Consider the following 24,060-nt stretch of genomic DNA (forward strand, 5'->3'; position numbering starts at 1 on the left):
ACGATCAGCTTCTCAAGCAAACTGAGTCCTTCAGCAAAACACTTTCTACACAAAGTAAATTTTGTAAAACTGTATGCACTATGGCAGAAATAAACGTATATTTTCTAAAACCTAATGGTTTTCTCAATATTCCTTTCTCACCCACTCCCGTCACTAGTTAAAGCTGAACATGTAATTATAGCAACACAAAATTTAGGCTATGATATTCCAAAATTAAATTATCATTGGTATTAGGACTGTAAGGGCAAAAATGAACCCCAGCCTCCAATGAGCATCTTTGCTAGTAAGGGAATGAATTATGATTTCTTGTAAAATTTGGCCTGTTCACCTGCCTATTATCCCAGTGACTCAAGGAGAGCCACAACTAGTTTTGTGCCAACCCAGGACTGGCAAAACTGAAGTCCAAAAATGCATCAAAAAGCACTTTTCTAGGCACAGTCTCACGGATCTTCTCTTTCCACCTTCTTTAATTCGAGTTCTCCTTGCCGCAGAGTTGATGCTCTCCATCCCAGGGGAGCACCAGGCTCTCTAACAACCTCGGATGGATTCCTCCATCAGGCTAACAAGGGCTTGCAAATACAGAGCAGGTTTTACCAAGGGTCGTAATGGTAAAAATCCCTCTCAGCAACATTAAATCAATACAGGAGACATTCCACTTCTGTTCGCTTTGACTAATGGCATGTGGGAACCTCATCACAGCAGCACTGAGACTGGGTCCCACCTTCAGAATTAGCTGTTCCGCCGCTCTGCTAACACTACTTTTTTTATTAGATTTTTGCACAGATTCTGAGTTGGAAGTCATTAAACTGCCTTCATTTAAACACTAAACTTCGCTGCATCCCTCAGTCTCCACCAGCTAAACATTTATGACTAATTCCTTCAGCTACAGCCTTCTAAGCATGTCACTGTACCAGAAAAATAATTCGCATATTAATCATGACATGCATATATTTAAGAAATATCTCCATAATTTTAAATTAAAACCTGTGCCGATCACAGATTCTTTCCAGCAGCCAACTTGCCAGCACATACGGTGGATTTTGTGGTCAATCATCATTTCCAGCTCAATCTTCTCCTGACGGTCCTTAAACCAGTCATTTAGACAGTCCACAAAGCCACAAATTCTAGTCGGCACTGCCCTTGCTCCTGATAGGGGTGAGCAAAGGATTATTTGGGTGCTTTGTTTTTCTTTAAAGCCTGGTTGAGGACAAAACAAAGCTAGAAAAACATTCTTTTTTTTTTTTTTTTTGTTGAAAAAATGTGAATTATTGAATGGGAGAGTTGGGCACGTTGATGCTTGCAGGAGGTAGAGTCAGAAGGGAAGGAGCTCAGCGCCATCGGAGGTCCATACCCGCAGGGCACCAGAGGGGTTCAGACACGTCTACCACTTCTGCTGGARGGAAAAACAAAACCCAAGCAACAAAAAGTGCTTAAACTTTCCTGGAACAAACCCCAGGATCTTTTTCCTTTGAATAAGAGGCATTTGTCTTCAGCTGTTTTACCTTTAGCAAGCTCATGGAGACGGGGATGTCCCCTGAAGAGAAGCAAGGACTATCAATGCTTTGCTAAACGAGGACTACCGATTTAGCCCAGAAAAAGCAGCAGCAACCTCACACCTACTTGGAGGACAGAATAATACATTAATTCATGGTAAGTTGGATGGACAAAACAGAAGAACTCAATGCTGAAAAGGAAGGACTTTCAAYAGGACTTCCTACAAGAGGAGCAAGAACTGTCCAAGGCTTTGGCAAAGGCATGCAGCCATATGAGAGTAAAAGAGATTTTTCTTCAAAACTATCAGCGACTCTTAATTCTCTAACCCTCCTTCACGTTTCACTGGGAAGCCGATGAAAGTCTAGACACTGTTAAAGAGCGAACGTATTTTTAAACCCGAAGTGTTCCTCCAGCCTTGGCTGTTGAAGCTAGACCTCCCCAAAGTCTAATATTTATTTTAAAAATAAACCTGAAGTGAGTTGCACATACTGTGATTTTTGACGTGAAAACCATTGCAGATAGCACAAAACCATAAGCCCAATATTCAGCTAACATAGATTTCAGGTAACATAGATTTCCATATTCAGGTAATAGAGATTTCAGGTAACATAGCTCCAAAAAATGGCAAATAATTTAAAATGTTATAATAGGACACACCATTTAGGCTCAAGAAGGCAGTTTTGCAATTTCTTTTTTCACCTTTTATTTTATGTACCCTGCTATTCATGTCTCCATTTCTTTACTTTTTAAAGCGGTGCCACATTCGTTCTAATTTTTCTTTGGAACAGATGGTTGTGTCAAAATCTCTCTTTCCGGATACCCTCACAGGGGCTAAGTGGTTTCCACCAAGTAACGGAGCTGCAAATGGAAAGGCTGAATGCGTTGGGCTTGGTCCAGCCCAGCAGAAAGGAGATCAAGGGAGGTGCAACCACTGGTGCCCACAGAGAGCATGGTAAGAGCTGCACAGCAAAAGGACAGGAGATATCTGTCACAATGACAAATATTGGGAAATTATATATATAAAATATATGGGGAAAATAGATCAAAATGGGRGAAAAAACACAACAAGGATTGCCAGACATTGGAACTTCTGAAACAGGCACAGGGAGCATGTGGCGTCTTCAGCATCCTTCACTCTATTGACCTCATTCCCCAAGCCATAACATCCAGAAGTGGAAACTCAGATATCAGCAAGTCCCACAGGTGCTTTTGAGCTCCTGGCCCTGGATGTAAACCCTGGAGTGAATTTACCACTCAAATATGTATTTTGAACACAGGATTTCTCCCCTTATCGCTCTTTATTTTAATCTTAGGAAATTGCCCTGTCTTTTGAAAGGAAAACTATGGACTACAGATAAACTGATGCACATTAACACAATGATTCCAGTGGGAAAGAAAATCAAAACCTAATTATTACTCTGCAAATATCTGGTTCAAAATTTACTGAAGATGCAGTCCAGAGAAGTACTTGTGCCTAATTTAAAGCAGGTTTTTTCCAGCCCCCAGAGTCATTCCTCAGTTGAGGACGACATGACCAGTACCTTGTTTAGGCACATTATTTCCTAGGAAATATCTGAAATTCTCTTCTAAGTTTCATGATGTAATTCTCTAAGTTTTCACAGTAAAGACTGTATATCAACCAGCACAAGGAACACTTAAACCTTAGGGAAACCTCCTTAAATACAGCTTTTCAACACTATTTTTTAAAAATTCTAGTACAGAAAATAACCATTTAATTACATAAAAGCAAGAATCAGTATGGACTGGAAAGGGAATCGGTGACAACAAAAAATAAGAAGTTAACACTTCTCTGATCTAAATMTATCAAAGCTGAATATTTTGGGAGACCTGTACTGAGGAAAACCATAAAGAAGCAAGAGCAGGTAGAAAAGAAACTTCTCAACAACCGGCATAGAAAAGAAAGGCAAAAGCAGCATTGGGCAGAAATAGCTGGAAAAAAATTGGTCGAGGTGATGCCAGTAGCTAGAGAGGCAGTATCTCAGTTATAGACCTTCTCATTAGAACTAAATACTAGGGGAAAGTTTCAGAACAAACTGAAAGGAATTCCTTTTTTCATTGAAAAGGAAGACAATGAGAGACAGGAGGATGGAGGAAAAGCTCTACAAAACACAACATGAGTTTCCCAGATGCACACGGGGACAGTCTGACCCTCGTGCCTGGGGATTTTGTTTGTTTATTTTTCATACACCATTTTCCAGGCAAGAAGAAAAGAAAATGCAGCCGACCTCATTTTTACAGGGCCTTCATTAAACTACTTGATTTGGTGTCACCAGGGAAGGTATTAGATAAACTCTAAAGAATGGAGACAAACCCAGCAGCTACGAAGCCATCACAGAACGGGCGGCATCAGGGTGAAATCAAGTCGGGCTCAAAATCCCAGCCCCAGGCTTGAAGCAAGTTGTTGGTTGAGGTTAGCAAGCTCTGATCTGCAGAGTCACATCCTTCTGGTGATTATAATCCTACAACAAAACATTTCCCTTGGGAATTCACGTTACGGATGATTCAAGCGCAGGATGCATCACCCTCACTGCGAAAGACTGGAGTATCACATAGGAGRAGTGAGTTGGCTTTGCGGACTCAACCAATAAAATAACCCAGAATATGATCCTGCCATCTGTAAATAACTAAGAGGGTGACTATACGCTGGGAGTTTAACAGTAGGAAACAAATRAAGAGAATTACTTAGGTGCCTGAACCGCAAATCACTGCAATACTCCTATGAAAAGGATGGATACAATCCAAGACACACATCCAGCAAAAGATTTCTTGTAAAGATAAAGAGGAATTAATGCTATTGGCACAAGACAGTTATTCTTGAGCCTTATATTTTCAAGAAAGCTGATTCAAAGAGGAACAAAGAGAGACTCTCTGCAGCAAGAACTCACTAACCAAAGTCTCCTGTCCAAGGGCCAGCTCCAGGCAACATGGAAAATAAGTATTTAATTACATGCAAACTAAACAAGAACACTTTTTTTTYCCCTCACAACACGAGCAAAACAGATTTTCTCAGGCACTAGCTTACGTAGCTATATATCTTAGGATCATAATAACGAATTGCTACCATTCAGTCCAAAACCAAATMGTATTTATTTCTCCGTCTCGCTGAGCCAGGGAGGCATTCATTTCCTTTCAATGCACGTCAAGGCAATACAAGCACACAGAAGACATCTTAATCTATCTTTTGGCAGGAAGATTTGGGTGCGCATTTTTATTTTCCCGTGGTAGAAGAGCACCTAGGACCTTCTCTGGAAGATGCAGCTACTCGGCTACTCCCCACSATGACAAATTTGCTGCCTCAGCTGAGACGCATGCAGAAATTCTGCCAGAGGACAGAACTCAGCCTCATCCCATCCTGTCCTACCTTCTTGAGATGATTACACTGTAGAAATATATGCTCTCTACATGCAGATATATAATATGCGTATACTTACTATATAATTTTTACATTACTGTGTCTCCAGGGACTGACATTTGCCATTGTAAAGAACATCTCTCCATCTCCTTGGTTGGTATATTTTCCTGCTCTTATTGCACAGGATACTTGCATGCCTCTGCACATGGATTTAATCTTAAATTCTGAGCAGCCTGCAGAAGCCCAAGGCAGCTCTTATGGCTGCAAAGACCCCACTTCTCCCATTACTGCAATAACACTTTCTCAGTCCCTTCCTTCAACGTCATATGTAACATTGCTGGAAAAACTTCTGTGGTAGCTTTTTTCGCCCTCTGCTTTCCGTGGCTGCTGTACTRAGTGCTGTTAACAACTAATAAACTTCCATAACAAAACGCTTTTCTCTCCTCTCTTAAAAAGCTTCATACAGCAGCTCTTTAAATACAACATTAGTGTCTGGAAATAAGAACTTGCAATGTTTGCCCCCAAACGTAAAGCAAGTCTTTRTCTGGCCTTCTGTAGGCCATATAAATAGCTGATATAGCCCTAAATTCATTAAAATCTATACAGACACCTAAGTCTCAGTTTTTGCAGCAGCATGTAACCCGTTTGTGGTAATATACCTGCACATACAGGTTACAGATAACCATATACATGGCATCTGTACCTGTGTGCATGCACCTGTGCTAACACGCACCTAAAGAAGGACATGCATATAGTGAAGGCCAACAACACAGTTTATTTTCAGGAAAGCTCCCATTCAATAAAAATGAACCAGACAGCCTGAAACTGCTGTGTGTACTTTGCAAGAGTAATGGGGAGCAGCCGTCAGGCTGGAAGGAAAGGCCACGAGTCCTCAGAGTCAGATCACGAGTCACGTTCTGTACATACACGCACCATTACATAAAACATATGGGCTCATTTTTAGAAGGGCGGCTGTGATTCATCTATTTCTTAATAGAGCCAATTTCTTAATCAAGCAAGAAATCTGTTTGAAGTTTGTGTTTGTAGTTTTCTTTTCACTCCAGTCCTTTGTATTTGCTGAAGTTGCGCCTATTATGAAACATTGTTTTTCCAATGAAGAGGCCAGGATTTATTAAGCAACGACCGGAGGCTCCAACCCCAATGCACATGAGCCAGGGAGAGCCTCCCGGTGTCTTTAGCCTCAGGTCAAGGGACTCAGAAAGCTGAGCCTAAGGTACCAGTGCATGGCCAGGTAGGTCACCCCACACCATTGCTCGCTGCAGGGCTTTAAGCAGCCGAGATCTCCCTTAAAATTCATTTTCCCACTAAGTTCATGAACTTAGTGGATCAAAAATCCCTAATTTAAAATGGGGAGAAGTATTTAAAGCATAAAATGTTTAACAGCATTCTTCTGCCCATACAAACACTTACCACTGAGCACCTCCTCCAGCACGYAGCACCACTCCGGCTTCTTCAAAAGATCCCGGGCTCAGAGAWGCCAGGCAAAAGCAAAGCAAAAGGAGAGGCAAAGCAGAACAAACAGCCTCTCTGGTGAAACAGAAAACTGCTCGGGGCTTTTACTACCACAACACAATTAAATATGTGTTTTCACAGATCTATACAATCTCAGARAAGACATTCATGCTGCAGGACTACTGAATTATAAGCAAGTTGTTTATTTACATTTCATACGTAACAACAGCTAATGCAAGAAAGCTTATGCAAAATCTACAGCCAAAACAGCCAAAGGTGCCTGCTCTAGGGATAACACAGATGTGCGATTCGAAACCAGCTCTGTGCCACATGCAGCCTCTCACCAAAGAGCTGCTATAGCAGCAAGCTCTGCCTGAGACTCTCTTCCTGGGAGACACAAGCTTTTTATTGCAAAATTTGTGCCCCACGAGCATCGCCGCATCCTTCTACCTTTCCCTAGCACTAGGGGCTTGCTCCAGCACCRAGGATGTCTAAGGACAGGTCTTCAGGCTACTGCTACAAAAAGCAGCAGCTGCCTCAGATGTGTCATTCTGCAACCCTCATCATCCCAAAGACCTGAGCCCTGAGCATTCAGCGTTGGGCTTTGGCTGCAGCTTCTTTCCTTTATATGCATATTTAACATGTGGGACATATGTCGGATCCTGGGTACAGCCAGAAGATTGATAAAAGGTGATGTATTCGTTAAACTTGAAAAGCAACAACAAATAACACTGAAAAAATATCCCTTTTCTCTCTTTTTTTCAGTGAATCAATTCTGTTCCGAGCAACTAATCCATAAGGACCTGAGAGGGGAAGACTGACAGTAAAAAATCAAGAAGTCAACACTTCTCTGATCTAAATATATCAAAGCTGAATATTTTGGGAGGCCTGTACTGAGGAAAACCATAAAGAAGCAAGAGCAGGTAGAAAAGAAACTTCTCAACAACAGGCATAGAAAAGAAAGGCAAAAGCAGCATTGGGCAGAAATAGCTGGAAAAAATTGGTCGAGGTGATGCCAGCAGCTAGAGAGGCAGTATCTCAGTTATAGACSTTTTCATTGGAACTAAATACTTGGGAAAAGTTTCAGCATGAACTGAAAAGGAAAATAATGAGAGACAGGGAGAGAGAAGAAAAACTCTATAAAACACAACATGAGTTTCCCAGATGTGCACGGGGATGGTTTGACTTGGTGCCTGGGGATTTTGTTTGTTTATTCTTCATCCACCACTTTCCAGGCAAGAAGAAAAGAAAACGCAGCCGACTCCAGTTACAGGGCCTTCTGTAAACTGCTTGGTGATCTGGTGTCACCAGGGAAAGCATCAGGTAAACTCCGAAGAATGGAGACATCCATTCCTGAAGCAAGTTGCTGGTTGAGGTTAGCAAGCTTTGCTCTGCGGAGTCACATCCTTCWGGTGATTATAACCCTATTTCCTTTGAGAATTCAAGTTGTGTAAGCTGTATAAACCCAGGAGGTCAATGAGCCTCCCAGATACAACCAAGCAGAGAAGCACCAGCACAGATCCTGCCAGCTCTGAGGATGGGCCAAGAAAGAGCTCTTCAATCTATAGGGGAAGAAAGGAAAGACTTTTTTTAGCCTTTTCTTTATGAAAAGGCTCCACCTGCAAATCTAGCAAAACTGGGTGTGTATTAAAGCAAAATACATGGTGTGTACAGTAAAGTGGGACTGGTCATCGCCACCCCCATGGCCATAGTGCATTCCTTGGGGTCAGTTGCTCTATGGTGGCATCACAGTCATGACTCCTGCTTGCAGGAAAGCAGGCTGGCCTTACGTGGTCGGGTTTGACACATCTAGGCAAAGCCACCTACGACAGCTTCTGAATTCCAAGTATTCGCCGCCTTCCTCCAAGGGCTGTGCTTGCACTGAAGAACATTTTCTTCTCCAGCTACATCCATCATCTAAATGGCTTCGAGCATCTAATTGATTCCTTGGCTCTCCGTGTACCAATGTCACCCCCTCTTTGTCGTTCGTTCCTCCACATCCAATCCCGGCTCCGTCAGCTCCCATCCAGCTCCGGTTCTACTGCTGCAGGAGGCACCTGSGCACTGGTTGCCACTAGTCTCTGCTTCAATGTGCAGAGTCCCAAGCTGCCACCGGTACCCAACATGGGGAGATTTCAATACGACACAACAACACAGCACAAATATTTTCAATTAAACAAGGTGGCCCCAATCTCCTCCCTTGCCAGATAGACTTTTTCCTGGCCGCTCTTCATCTGCACTTAGAAAAGAGGCCAATTGCATTAAAACACCCTCAATGAGATTAGGAGCAGGCGCCGCGTTCGGAGAAGTCATTTAATTTCTTTTAAGCGTTTGACAGTTTAATAGACATCACTGGCGAATGAGTCAGGGTGTGTGAAGTGCCTGGAACCAGGAGGAAAAGGCTCACGGACGGTGTGGGAACAGGCGGACGGGCACCAACAGCTCCCGCGTTAGAGAAGTCACCGTCGAACGCCACATGCAGGAGTCATTGCCGTGGGAGCAAAGGGTGTGACACAGCCCACGGTGTGGGTGACATCAGGAAATGAGTCAGGAGGATGAAAGGGAAGGAGCTGAAACACAGCGGGAAATGCTTCAGCTCTCACCACCAACCTCCACGTACAACCCTAAGTGCAAAGGGGGCATCAAAAAGTTCATGTTGCTTTTGCTAATCTAGTTATTTATGGATGTACACGGAGGAACAGGGAGTGGGACCTTCTGGGCTCTAGGGCATCTATGGGGCAAGTGCAAATGGAGCGAAGCTGCGAGGAAAGCAGGACTAAGCTGCCCGGGTGCACGGTGCCAGCAAACCCTTGGTTGCATTGAACAAATTAGGAGGGGGGAAAAGTACTAAAAAAAAATTAAATAAATAAAAAAGAGAAAAAAAATTCCCTGTAAGAACGTCATCATAAAGGCTAAGAAACGTGAAGGCTGTATCTGCACAGTAAAGACATCCTCAGGTCTCAATGAAAGACTGTGAAGAAAAATTCTTGCTTAGAACTATTCTTGTCTTCTATAAACCAGTATCCCAACATCATTCAAAGCAGTCATCTCCTTGGCTAAAGGTTCTTTTTATTTTTTCCCCTCCCTCTCCTACACTTACTTCAAATTTAGGCAGAAATTGGCGGGTGCATCAGCCGAGTTTCTCCAGCTGGGCTCCCACTGACGCTGCACTTCGGACAGCAAGTGTAAGGCTGAAAATCAGGGATGGAGCCGTCCCGGCACTTGCACTTGCTCCGGGGAGGCCAATTCCTGCAGGCCGAGGTGTGCAGCGAGATGGGCAGAACTGCTCCTGATAAATTCGACGACAGAAAAATAATGAAACCATCAAAACAATTTGCTCGCGACTCGGGCAGCGTCTGCATCTCAATGGCTGCAAACAGGCAGCTGAACTCGGAGTCAATTTTCTTCCAAAAATGATTACTAAATTGCTTTCATTTTGTCAGCCAGGTAATATCCACGCGAACAGCTCAAAGCCACGGAAGTAACAAACCATCAGCTGTCAAGCAGGGGGAAAATACATTTTTCCCTTGGGTAAATCACAGCTGGAAAAGCAACATCTTGAGCTGAGCCCAGGCTCCAGATACAGTAGGCGCTTTGCAGAGGGAAACACTCCATCAGGAACAACGGGACACGGGAGAGGGACTAGCCAAGGTTTGGAAAGCCAAGGTTTGGAAAGATGGATGGACATCTCATCGGGCTGTGGGTCTGTTAATTATGAAATAATGTGGGTAAAGCTGCCCCATGCCTAATTATTTGGCCGTGTTTTTGGGATATCCCAGCTCAAAGTAGGTCTCCTCCCATCTGCTTGCAGAATTGCAATGAAAAACTTAGAGGATTTGGTGCTTGGTTTATCTGTGTAACAGCGATGCAACCAGCTCGTGAGCTTGGGGATGGCAGAATCACTCCAGATATTTTCTCTACAACTGCCATGGTCACGTAACTAACGGTTGAAGCAACTTTTCATCAGTAGCTTTTGACCACATAAACATATGTTTCCATAAACGGCAGCACTTTAAAAAYGAAACAATTATGTTAGCTCCAATAATTAGCAGGCAATAACAGACGCCCACATGCAGACGAGCTAAAAGTTCATCACCTAATTTTTTAATTAAACCGGCATCATTTTTTTTTCTCAGATGCATCTGACCCTCAAGGAAGGTTAGAGTAAAAAAGAGCAAAGATGGAGCAAACCCACGTCTCAGTTCACAGCTTTAGGGCCCCAAACCAGTCCAAATAGCAAWGAGAAACATCAAGTACTCAGGGTCATGGCAAGCGCATCACACTGGCCAAGTTCAGGTGTAAGAGGTAATAGCAGGGTGAGTTACTCAGGCTCCTGTTTTCCTATTACTAAGGGAAATACGAGGCTAGCCTAGCACTGCCAGCTGTCACAATTTTTCCTCTCAAATCCTTTAGTATCTTGTGTCTTGGGTTTTTAAATCCCAGCCTTTTCAGGCAGTTTGTTGCCAGCCTTTGCCACTGCAGGGAAAGGATGAAAATACATCTCGTGGAGCCTTAAAAGACAGAAAGCAAACAAATATGAGCAGGGCACGGTAACTTCTGGATTTTCTGATTTTAGGCGCTTGACTCACGATTTTAATGGGCTGTCAAGACRAGTAACTCAGCACACAAAAACATCAACAAGAGACTCTCCAAAAGCCCCATATYCCGAACTGCTGAAATTTCATTAATCAGGTTTTATGTTTCCTATYGGCCTTTCAACACTTTCAACATAATGTGGCTTGCAGCATTCCCCAAGGAAGATCCCGTATTGCTGCGAGAGAGATTTTAAGCTTGCAGGACCCCAGGGCGCTGCTCCGAGCTTTGGTGCATCCCRGGCGCTGCATGGTCCTGGGGGGCTGCAGGAGGGGACACGGAGCACGAGAACGGTGCTATTGCATGGGAGCCCGTGCTTGTTCCTCTGCTGAGCGTCCCAGAAATGTCACATGAGCCAAAGAGCCACAATCTGTGCAAAGAAACTCAGGAATCACGTAGCTTGCCCTGCAAGCCTGCTAGAACAGAGGGGTTTGGACACCCCCAATTCTTTTCCTGAAGACGCTGCTTTGGTGATTAGCTGAACATGTTTCCTTAKCTGTGCAACATTGCCCTAAAAGACAGCAAATGAGTTCCCTTGGCCAGCATCACAACAGAAACTCAAACAAAAGGCAAAAGTTACAAAGAGACAAAACAAAAACCTACACAAAAAAAAAAATCCTGACTTCCTTTTTAGAAAAGTTTGCTGCATTAATATTGAGAAGTTGACAAAAGAAGCAGACAAAACTACACTGTATTAACCCAACAGTCTGCTCTGTCTGATCACATCTTCCCCAAACACAAGCAGCTGATTGTATATTTTCCCTATATATTTTTCCCAATATTGTTCTGAAAATCGAAGACAGGCTCTCAATAAAACAAAAGGCCCACACATACCACACAGGCAGAGCTATGATCAAGGAAATGGAAGATCTTTCAGCAACATATTTCCGCCTCTTTCCCTGCCTGGAGAAGTGTTATTGAGGAGATCTCTTTCTCAAGAGCGGCAGCGCGAACACGGTTGCTCTGATGTGCTTCACGCAGAGTTATCAAAACAAAGCCACGCGTCCTCAGACGGGCCCGGCGTGCTGATTTTTCACTCGCAGCAGCTGAGCACTAAAACGTCTTCCTTCCCTTGCCCATTGCTTCAATATTCCTCACTTAGATTAACCCAGTGAAGGCCACAAGCCCTCGGGGACTCCTCTGTGCCAGGAGCATCTCTTACCTTGGGGACCTTTGGTGACACTTGTGAGATCGACCCCATAATGGGAAGCTCTGCGCTGCTTAGGGGCTTAAAACAGCCCAAACCAGACCCTCCTGGGCCCTACCAGACTGGTTCGTCATTGAAAACGAAGATATCTTCCCAGTCCATAAGTCCTTCCAAGATTTCATCCCATCATCCAGCTAAAACTAGAAAGTAATAATATATATGCATAGTGTCAGGATATGGGAATATATATCTATACACACTCTTCTGTACATGTAAACACATCTATATATGATCAGGTGCTTCCTTGGTGCTCCAAAGCACTCCCTCCACTTGCCTATGGATCCCCAGCCCTTTCTGCAAGGGACAGCAAAGCAGCTGCCACCCCTACAAGCGTGAAAGGGCCCAGTCCTGCTCATCTGCTTAACGACTGGTAAAGGTGGCTTATTTCCTCAGATGCTCTTGTGCCATAAAGCCTGTGTTGTATCTGCTTCAAGAGAAATCTGCTTTATCTCGACACCTCTGACAAATCCTGGCTGCGTAGCAATGGTGCTTGTCRTGCTTGCAGACGGCAAGATGGAATAAAGGGAATATTGAAAATTGGCACTGGTTGGGAAGAGCGACAAAACTCTTCTTGCAAAATTTTTTTTTYCTCAAAAAAAGAGTACTGGGGACAAATATGGAGAAAAATYATGTTTATATTTTTAAAATGACAGTTTTCCTAAAATTTTAAATAACTTTTTCATGATGGCATTTAACACAGCAGCAGCACAAAGCATTTTTGTGCAAAATTACACAGTAACTGAAGATTTCAAGATATCAAAATGACTTAACTGACCCGTGGTTATTTCTTGGTGGGATTTTAATTCACCTATTTTTGACATTTTTACATTTTCTGGAATCTCTGGCAGAAAATTAGACTCTTCAGTAACAGCTGTGGACCAAAAAAGTTGCCCAGTAGTAATTCTGCTATTTGGAGAGAATTAAAAGAAAGACATACCATGGTACTCTCTGGACCTAACAGCTCCAGCAACCAGGGAGCAGATGCCTCAGGACTCATCTCAGGAGCCTCGGTGGCTTCTGTGCCATGCCGGGCACCAGCCCTTTTCCTGAGAACGGTCCCAATCATCCACACACTGGATGCTCCTGGCATCCTGATCCAAACATGCTCCTGGTATCGCCTCTGGCAAAGGAGAGCTCCCACAGATAAGAAAAAATCCTTTGAGGACTCCTTTGCCTTGGCAGTGCTTGATGCCAGAGCTCYGCATCTCCTACAGTTCCTGCAGTGTCCAGAGCTGATAAAAGCTCAGACCTTCTGAGATAAATCTGCATGTCGCTGGTCTCTCAATGGTAGCCTTTCAGAGAAAGAAAAACCCATGATTTATTCAGAAACAAAGTCATTTGCGAATAGCATTTCAAATATTGGACATGCTGAGCAACAGGATGTCTAAATCTGGAGCAAACGGTGCCCAGCCTGCACGGAGGATGCTTAGAAAGAGCGGCCAAGCAAAAGATGCAAGTAAGTGACCTCAGTGGCCGGGATTGACATCAGTCCACCACTGGTCACCAGTTGAGCTCAGTGCTGACATCATCGATGGAGTAAATCTTGAGCTCACACTGCCACCGACCTCTGCGAGGCTGGGACCACCTCGGCTGCTCCAGTGACTCACGCACGAGGAGCACGAGGTCAGAGGCTTTTAATAAGAGTTTGACTGAAACACTGAGGTAAGAGACCCACACAACGTCCAGAAAACAGGGAAAGGAATCCTTCCCTTCCTTTTCCCTCCAAATAAATCCAGGAAGCCTCTGGAGGGGCACAGCGGTTACAGAGCACTGGAAATTCCCTTTTTTTGGAACGCAAAATGTGTTTCTGAGGAGACCAGGCTACCGAAAAATGTCATCAGAGAAATCTCAGCTCCTCCAGCCCGTCTCTGCTGCAATGTTTTGGATACGCAGAAGTGTTCAAAACATTCCCCAAAAGCCGAGCTGCTCTAGCGTCAGCACTGGGATTTGCATGCCAACTCGAGCTTTTTTGCTTCACAGCAAAGAAACCTAATAAAAGTTACTTTTTTGTTGTTATCAGATTTGGTAAGCTTAGGCAGCTTTTAAAAGCAGTGAGATAAAGGCAGCTCACTGGAAAATAAGCCTTCCCAAGCTCCCAGTGTCGTAAGACGTTTTCAGATGAATAAAGGAACTTACGCAAGATCTCCCTGAACTGCTCTTCAAGGCTGCCTGAAACTCTCAGATGCTTTTGTTATTTCTGCTTTGGGTAAATTTAGGCTTAACAATTCCTCAAGTCCTCTGGCTCTTACAAACAGGTATGATTGACAGTCCCTAAATGCCATGCTTTTCATAACAGCCCTGATTGACAGCCCTTGGTGGATAGCCCAGGCAGCCTAACAATGTTATTGTTCTCTAATAATTACTTGATAATTTTTTTTTTAATCTATTGCTGTTAGTTATGGTTTAACTAAGAGTCCTCAGAACTTGTCAAAACTTGATTTAACCAGCACTGATTCCTGGCTTGCTCATTAACGAGCCTGATCCTGCCCCAGTGCTGGGACTGTAGACACTATGGGCCAAGATGCATTTGCTCTACCTGGAATCGACGCTTTCCTGGGAAAAGAGCACACATTAAAGCCCAAATATKCAACAATCCCTGTATATCTGTCAATTTTGGCATTTATCTTTCACAGTTTTTCCACACAGATAAGTGTTTCTTCACTTAGCAGGCCCTGGAGCAGTAGAGAACAGCAAGTTTATATGTACCTAAGATTTGTCTAGGATTTCCATGCCTGTATCTGAGCTCGGTTCAGCACAGCCAACCCCTCACAAGCTGCTCAAGGTGGCAGCTTGCTTAGTGTGTGCTGAAATAATTGAGATTTTCTCTCTTACGGAAAGGTCATTCTCCAGCATCCTCAGCCAAGGGACTGACTCGTGTGAATCACTAGCAGAAAATCATGAGCTGGTCAGGTCACTCCGCTGAGTATTTTTGGTATCTGCAAAATAAATGTAATTACTTTCTTCTTCTGTGAAGCGAGTCAACTGTCACCCTGCATACCAGAGAAAGATAATCCTAGCTAGAAAGTGCTCAACCCTGTTAGCCTTGTACTAGGCRTAAATCCAAGCTCACACGCTTCTGAAATTTGAAAGCGCACCTTTGTCATCTCGGATTTGATCTTCAGATAGGATGGAAGCAGGCCAGGAAAACAAAACCCCATTTCTCACATTTCAGGCTGAGGAGGACTCAGAAAACAAGAAGTCCCCAAGAATCTCAGGCATTTTTGCACRCCCATAGAAATAAAACACGGAAGAGCAGCTTGGCATTGTACAAGATGGTCTTCCCAGAAGAACCTTAKTTTGGGGGAATAGTTTGCTGCCTACAAGCCACAATACCTGAAAAGACGCCTTGCAAAAACAGCAAGAAAGACTAAAAAGTCTAAAATCCTAACCTTTCAGGGTTAAAAAAGCACCTACTAAGCCTTTTCGCTGGTTTTCTTTTTAAGCTTAGCTTCTGCTTAGCCATGTGCAACCAATACCAAGAGGCTTCATATCTGCCTGACACACAAGGAACACACTGGTTTGACATGGCAGAAACAGGAACACCCCCAACTTGCAGGTAGATAGTACATATCCACAGGGACACGGGGTCCAGAAGGGAGTAGCTGAGTGTCCACCAGGGATTTTTTTCCTTCTGAAGCCCAAACCAAGAGCCTTGAATGCTGTTATGTGGTTGACCTGTTGAGTTGTATTCTCAGGAACTGGTCTGAAGACCACCAATGGACACTATCCATGAGCACGTGCTTTGCAGAGCTGGGTTGCATTTGCACACACAGCAGTGTGCTAGGAAGCTTTTTCACATTTATTTCACATTTATTGCAAACACATGCAAGCACACAATGTACAGATTGTATAGCCAAATGGGCTAATTCYGCTCAAAAACATTTGTTCGCACAGATTTAGGGGTTATGGCAGGGCCAGATAAACAGTTGGGCCCTTCTTCCATGTTAATTTGCTTTCCTGAACATTACAAAGGTATTTATAGCACTGGCTATTTCAGCACATCTACGGCCCCGACCCCAGCCCCTAATTACCCACAGAACTCACTCCATTTTCTMGTATTTTTCTCTCATTGCAAAACATCCCGGGCATTTCAGAAAGGCTGTTTTCAGACTGATAGATTGCACAAAGACTGATAGYGAGGGCGTGAATCACTGCAATGACACTGCACTGGCTGCCTACTGATAAAGCAGAAACTACTCATTGCGAACTAGACACCAAGCAGAGGCCAAAAAATTCAACCATCTGTAACTCGTGCAAATGCCACGAGCGAGGGCTCAGAATTGCTTGTCACCRATCCCAGCTCAAGTGCATCTCTAACCCTCTCTGCAAAGGACTTCTAGGATGCCCTGCTAAGGGCTTAGACCTTAGGCTCAGGCTCAGACCTTAGGCTCAGAGACTCCTGTAATTCAGTGCAATCACCCAGGGGCTGTTCGGTGCCTAAAGCCCCGTTTTTGCACCAGGTATCAGTCAAGCTCCACGTGGTCACCAAAAAAACGCATGTCAGAGAACTGAATAATCCCATTACAGGTAAACTCATCACACCTATACCCACAGCGAGGTGGGTCGCATATTTACAGGCAGCCCTTTTAGCTCTGGCTGTCTCAGTCTCCCTAAATAAAGCCTATCATCTCCTTACAGTTTCATGTTTCCTGTCACCTCAGCAGGTTCAAGGCTGTTTCAGCAAGCCACCCCCTCAAGTTATTCCTCTCTGCACAGATGGAAATAAAGTTTGGACTTTATTTAGGGATGGCAGGAAGGATCCATGTTTAGTCTCTACTCAAAGGGTCACGTAAATATCTCACATATTTGTACAGCAATGTCTGCTTTAATCAGTACTTTCCCTTACATGGATGATGGGCTCAAACCCTCTGCTTGCATGTTCCTCTTCATGCACCAAGCCCTCATCAAGTGTAAGAGCCAAATGAGTTGCAATGTCATGCACGCCGTGCTGGAACACGTACCTTGCTACCACAATACAAGCTCTTTCCTTAAAATACTTGAACATTTAAGCAAAAAGGGACAGGCAAATGTGCACAGTCCTTCCAGTTGTATCCATCCCAACCATGGAGAGCAAGAAAGAAGCTCCCAAACAAGCAATGGCAGCTTGTTCCTAACTAAGACACAGCAACGGGTGGGAAACAGGCACCGAGATGCATGGGGAACAGATGCTGGTTTGCAAGGAGCAGCATGTCCAGGGCTGAGCAGCCTCCTGGGGATACAGACACCCCTTCTCAGCAGCTGGAATCCTGCTGGTGCTTCCCAAATATTCCCACAGCACAGGCCATGCCCTGCCACACACCTCATCTCAGGGATCTTATCATTCCTACACTTCACAGCTGTGCAGTCAGTCTCAGGAGTCTCAGTTACTACACAAAGGAGGAAGAAGAAGATAGATGTATTTTTAGGATCAGAAATGAGGAGCAGAATGTATTTTTAGGATCAGAAATGAGGAGCAGAAGCCATATAAACAGCCTGTTCTTTGCAGACCATCAACTGTCCATGGATAAGACGAAGAAAATCCTACACAAGGGGTACACAAAATCCTACACCACCCAACAACAGCTCATTTCAAACATCTATTTAATTACTGTAGGTGTTGTACTGGACATACTGAGCCAAGACAGACAAATGAGGCTGCAAATGAGGTTTGAGGTTGCTTCTCAGCAGTGGGATTAGCTTTTCCTTTGGCTTTCGCTTTGTTTCAGTTCGTTTGCCTCATCTCTTCCCATCCCTCTTCCAACACTTCTATCCAGAAATCCCATAAAACCCAGCCGAAACCCCAGAGTAGTAGCAATTAGGCAAATTTATCATTTCTCACTAGACACCAGCTAATGATTCACCTAAGTTTATTCAATTTGTTCATGGTTCTCGCAGAAGTTTGATGACCCTGAGGTTCTCCTCCAGTGTAAAACAGAAATCCATCGCATTATTTTATGTTTTATTGAAAAATTACTGAGTTAATTTAGACACACTCTTTCTGTAGGTGACCCTATCTCAAAGCATCCTGAAGATGCCAATATGCTGGCATGTCTTTRCAGAGAAATTACTGTGGAAACAAGGACAGCTAATTTAGCTAGACGCCCTTATTACAAGCGCTTGCAAAGCAACTCAGTGACCCGAGGTGTCTCCAAGAGCCTTTCCATCACACAACGCCCGCACAACGCTGGTGAGCACGGCGCTACTCAGCTTACAAGTGGATAAACCAAGATTTATCTTGTGAAAAAAACAACCAGAGGGAAGGAGGGCAGCTGGGCGCGCTCCCCCTTGCTGGCTGCAGGCATCTCACAAGCATCTTGCTGCAACCAGAGAGCAAAGTGCCCCCTTTTATACAAATCTGAACTTTTTGGTAACCGCACTGCTTGTCAGACTAGCAAAAGAAAAGCCCCAAACAGGGGCAGATGAGATGGCTGGAAATGCATCACACAGAACTCACTGCACTGAACTCACATGCCTCAGTGCTGTTACAGCAGCTYCAGGTGGGAACACAGGACTTATTTGCAGAGGCAAATATCAGTAGCACGGTTAAAAAGCAGTCAGTGAAGCATTCTCGCTCCTCCGGGAGGCATTTGCCACCAACATCACCCACTAAGGCCGAGTACTGCCRAAGAAAGCTGGGACTCATTGCCAACTAGAAGAAACTATTGCATATTTAAGCATCGCCTAAACTAAATGGCACCTGCACTTGCAGACACCCCGGCTGCTCAGGATGTCTGCTGAGAACAAGCTCTGCACTTCCCACCCGCGGCACCAGTTCCCAGTGCAGCTGATGAGGATCCCGAGCCACCAGCAAGGACAGGACGGTCACTGGGATGAACCTCCCATCACAGCCACTATGTTAATTTTTTTCACAGAGTTAAATTCAATCAGGTTCCCTCCTTGCTCGCAAGGCCTCAAAAGGCTGTTAGAGGTGAAAAATTACCATAGGACAAGTTGTCCAATTTTGTTAAAAAATACTGTACGTTGCTCCTCGGAGCTTCAGGAGTTWTATGCATTTTGTACCATTTTTAAACACCCAGTAACCATTTCCACTGTGAACCTAAAGCAAGTGTAATGAAGACAACTCCTTCAATGCTCATAACAGAATTCAAATTAAAAGCAACAACCAGGAGACACGATGCTAAGCACCTCTGCCTGAGGCAGAATTGATATATTAGCTAAAGGATAAGGTGGAACGCACCGTTCCGCAGGAAATTTATTTGCTGTGAAACACATTAAGACTGTCAACAACTTGGCTTGGATGTTCACAGCATGATACACAAAAACAAAATCTTTGCAGTGCCGCAGCAAGCGATAAAACTTGCATGTTTACACTGACAGCAAGAGCACGGAGAGAAAAAGGAACTAGCCAGCACCTAAAATCAGAAGATCCCTTGTGATCCAGCACGGGAAATAAATTCTATACTTTCTGTGATGCAAAAGGGCCGATAAAAGCAGGGTTTGATTTTTTCTTGACATGAGGAAATACTGCTGGATGCTCCACGCTGCTTCATGCGCCTCCCTTGCTCAACAAGGGAGCTCTGCTCTAAGGGCAGCTCGAAGCCTCGTCAATCAAGAGGAATCTTGTAAAGCAAATTGGGGCTTGGCTGCATCGCGTAATTAACCAAAACAGCTCTTCTAGAATAATTATTTGGTATTCCAAGACACAACTTGCTTGTTCTACTTAAATTAAAGTGACATCAAAATAAGCAAGCAACAAGGCTGAAATAAAAATGCAGTAGATTATAAACTCATTAAATGGCACATTTTCTATGCAGGAGAACAAAATATGCAGCCAAGTCACATAGGATATTACTAAATTAGAGGCAAGAGAAGCATTCAAAAAGGGTCTGCATAGGTAAAAGTCACAGCACCCATAGTTAAAATAGCCACATATTTACATGGTTTGTGAAGCACTATGCTCATGACAGCAGTATACAACTGCCTGCCCACAGCTAGAATAAATTTCTCTCCTTAGGAAATCCAATGCATAGCTGTCAGTCCCAAAGGTTTTGCATTTTCCCATGCAACAGCCAGGAGAGCAGACACCACCAGCTACGCCAGGAAAATCCTCCAAAGCAAGCACGAGAAAACTCAAAAAATGCTCAAGAATGCCTTGTTAAAACTGGCTGGACTCACTGCCAGAGAATGTCATGAATACCTAAATTTTAGATGAGTCTAAAAATGCAATTAAACAAACTAAGGAGAGAAAATAACCCACTCCGGGATTTAGKGTGATCTCGGATATGGCTCAGGAAGTCCCAAAGCAGGAATTGCAGGAGAGTCGGAAATACCAGGGGCAAATAGAGCTCCTTTGTCCTCAACACAWCTTCCTGACCTGGCAGGTTCTCCTGGAGTCACGGAGCTGCCCCCGAGGTCAACCTAGGCGACCAACACAGTCACTCATATGTTAAGAGCTCACAAAAGATGCCCATGTCCATATTGCTCTTCTTCCATTGCTCCTCTCCATATTGCAGCTGTGGATTTTTTGCATACCTGTCTAATGAAGTTGGGAAAAGGCATGGCTGCCTCTGGGGTAGGGCTCACCACCATGCAACTTCAACACACTCTGGATACCTAAATAATATCACAGCAGCTTTTCACTACTATATCCAAACCATTATGCTAAAAAAATCACCAGCAAAAATCAGTGTATGTATGGATGACATTTTTTCCATTTTTGTTGTGTTTTAGAGAAATTGAAACCAGTCCACTCCTTGAAACCAGAACAAACTAAACCCACCAAAACTATAAAAATAACTCCAGCAAGAGCATTTCAGTGCAACCCATCCACATTTTCACACATCCAGCCATACCCTGCTGCTCCTGGGTCAAGGAGTGTCACCTCCTGATAAGAGGAATGGATCCAAACGCCCAATCTGAATGTGACAAGTGATGCTTGGGGACCACAAGATAAGCTCAGGCTCTGCTGGAAACCCGTTGAGACCAGTGCCATGGGAAACGTCACTGTCTGATCTCTACCTGGTTTGCCTCCCTTACAAAAAGGGCTGCTAAAAGCGGAACAATCCATACTGCTGGATGCAATTTCGCTCACTGCTCAATAGTTCAGTGCCTTTGGAGCTTATCATCCCTGTTGTTTACTCTCTTCCTGACCTTGGAAGAAGAGGTAGAGATAGCAGAAGCAGAATACTAAATGGATTAATGCTTTTATTATCCTACTATTGGGAAGTTGATTAAAAGCACATATCCTTTCCCAGGCTACCCTGGGCATTAATGTCCTCATCTCTCTTCTTACAGCGGGTCACAATGGGGATATTAAACGTAGCCTTAAGTACTGAATACTCTTCACTTCCAGCACTGCTGTTCTTCTCATAGCAAGTGTCTTAAGAAGTTTTCTCCCTCTCTTTAGTCTAGAAGCCTTTTTTGACTCTTACAAAACAGTAATAATATGGTTTTTCATAAGAAAATGTCAGTGGCCTTCTAAAGAGCCAAAGAATGGCACTGGGTGCTGGATGGTTGCACAAGTAGCTGCTACTCCCACCAAAGAACTTGGTATTTTCTCTCCTGCCATCCACCTCTGTTCTTAATACATCCTTGCTTTTCTGAAAGGATTCCCCACAAGGTCACCCAGCCCCAGCAGTCAGCATCATCACTCAAATGAAACAGGGCAAGAGTCAACTGCTTTTCTGCTATTATTGGCCCCAAAAAAAGTGAACGTGCCCTTTTTGCTGGCAGGCATTACACAACAGCGATAACTCACCTCCCTGCAGCCCGGAACGCTCATGGGTGTCAGGAAAAGCCAAAAATAACCCAGGAAAAGCCGCCTGGAAAGTAGGCTAAGAACTGAGCAGAAACACATCCCGAGACATTKCATACATACCCAGCTTTAGCTTAAAAATACCTTCCTGCAACCTATAATGCAAGGCTGCAGACCATCATCATCATCCCGGGGCGTTACAATTACCGACCAGCCAACCCAGGAGCTGCTCAAACGAGCAGAGGGAAGGAGACATCAGTAATGATAATCACATCTCTGTCCACATAGGCTACGTTCAAGTTGCAAAGCTTAAAAATAATGGGTAGGTGGCCCCTCAAAAGCCAGGATTACGGATTATTTCTTGAACTAATGCTGAGACTTTGGGACAGTCCATTAGCCAAGTGTACATATAGGTCAGGATTCACTTGGAGATGAATGATTAACTCTTCCCAAGGCACACAGAGCAAGCCTCGGATCAAGATCTGCAGAATAAATGTAATAATTCTGATTTTGGTCCCACTTACTCTGAGCACAATGGACTTGCAGCAAGAGAAAAAYGGAGAGAACAAGATTAGGAGTTAGCCCAGTAAATATAAAGTCTTATCAAGTGCAACAAATTGGAAGGTCAGATTTGGAAGGTCAGATTTTCATCCGAGTTTTTGCAAATGTCTGAGTAATGTTTTGAGAAGTGAAGATAAGGAGTTCCAAAGAAATCTAGTCTTATGATTTTAATCAAAAATGTCTTTTAAAAGAAAATTTAACATGCAATTTAATGTACCAACTGTCCCAAACAAAAGGTTGGTAATCTTTTACATTTGTAGAACTGGCCAAAATACAAATGAATATACTGGATGTATTAAAGCCTCTAAAACCAAGTGAAAAAAAGAACTACAGGAACTGGATTTAGATTAAAATGTCTGTCTTTTCTTTTGGCCAGTCCCCAGATATTGGCTTCTTGCAACATTTATCAAAATACCTATAGGAAACAGGTAGTTCAAAGCAGCAGCAAGAAGCTTCAATGAAAAATATCACGGAAAAAAAAAAAAGAAAAAGACCAAGAGTTTTTATGCACAGCATAAAAAGCAATAGTCTTTGCAATAGAGAAGACAGACGCCCTCTTCTCAAAGAACTAAAGCGCTGTAAATGCTGGGCACACCAGTAATCCCAGCCTCCCCAGCCACCTAGTCGACGAGGCTCTTCTACAGGAACTAAAAGCAAAAGATACAGATCCAAAATYTCCCATTCTCAACAGCCTACCTGTTTGGGCCATTAATTGCCCTTGGSTTTAATTGGCAGCTCTCCGATTGACCAGAAGTTTTCAGCCTACTTGCACTGGTGGAGGAGGGCTGGATGCACTTCTCATAGGACGCTGGAAAGCCAGTTCCTCAGGTTTCCAAACTTGCGATGCTGCAGAAAGTTGCCTTGGCCAAACCCCATATTGTGATTCCTTCAAGCACAATTCCTTAAAAAAGTCCAAGCCTTATTTGTTTTTTTTGCTTGCTTGCTTTTTCTCTCTCTTTTCCAGGACCAAACAAAGGTATGTTTGAGAGATATGTTTAAATTAAATATTTTTTTCCAATAATTACGAAGCCACATCTGTATATGAATCCATAAAYAGTTTTTCATAGGATATCGTGTTCATGAAGTCATCAGACAAATCGCTCCCTGGCACTGGATGCAGCAAAGCAGCAGCTGTTCCYAAGAGCAATTGTACATCAAGTGAGAAAGCTGGCAAGCTTCAAGTTAACATTTAACTACCTGATCAAGTTATCTCTTTCAGTGGCAAGAAACATAAGAGTCAGCAGGAATTCTGCTACTCGAAGTACACAGAGGGGAAAAAAAAGGAACCTCTGCTTTTTAATTCATTATTTAATACACTTGATGCAACCCTTATGTTCGCAATCTGTAGCTACACTGAGAAACATAAGTGATGCAAAACCTCCAAGGACCTTAATCGTTGCAGAACACGCGAGAGGAACTTGTTGACAACAGCAGCAGCTATTTAAATCTGCTGGCACTTTCAGAGACAAACAGCTCTGTATGAAATCCAGCTGGAGGTGGCTTCCCTTGCTCCTGGWCTCTAAGCACTGATGTCAGGACATCCTACGTCCAGCAGGAAATCAATGGGGCAGCTGATAACTCACGTGGTGGATCCCTCCTGCCCAACCATCCCTGGAGGAAGAGAAGTATCCTCATCTGCGATGATGGATCCAAGTGCCAGCAAGG

The 24,060-nt window shown here is 43.8% G+C and overlaps 1 protein-coding gene across 4 annotated transcripts in view; it reads right to left on the reverse strand.

Moving 5' to 3' along the window:
- HTR2C (5-hydroxytryptamine receptor 2C) overlaps positions 1-24,060 on the reverse strand; it is a 152,955-nt gene that overhangs the window by 30,021 nt on the left and 98,874 nt on the right. Inside the window, exon 1 of one of the 4 annotated variants that reach the window (XM_026040944.1) lies at positions 23,092-23,298. The exons of 2 other annotated variants lie outside the window; for them this stretch is intronic. The gene's annotated coding sequence lies outside the window, so the exon portion shown is untranslated. Of the gene's footprint in view, positions 1-984; positions 1,038-23,091; positions 23,299-24,060 lie in introns of those variants that run through there. One more of the 4 variants, XM_026040945.1, reaches the window with a different exon arrangement.

This window comes from Nothoprocta perdicaria, unplaced genomic scaffold (genome assembly GCF_003342845.1).
Source record: "Nothoprocta perdicaria isolate Ctin4 unplaced genomic scaffold, notPer1 scaffold_270, whole genome shotgun sequence".
NCBI classification, from domain to species: Eukaryota; Metazoa; Chordata; class Aves; order Tinamiformes; family Tinamidae; genus Nothoprocta; species Nothoprocta perdicaria.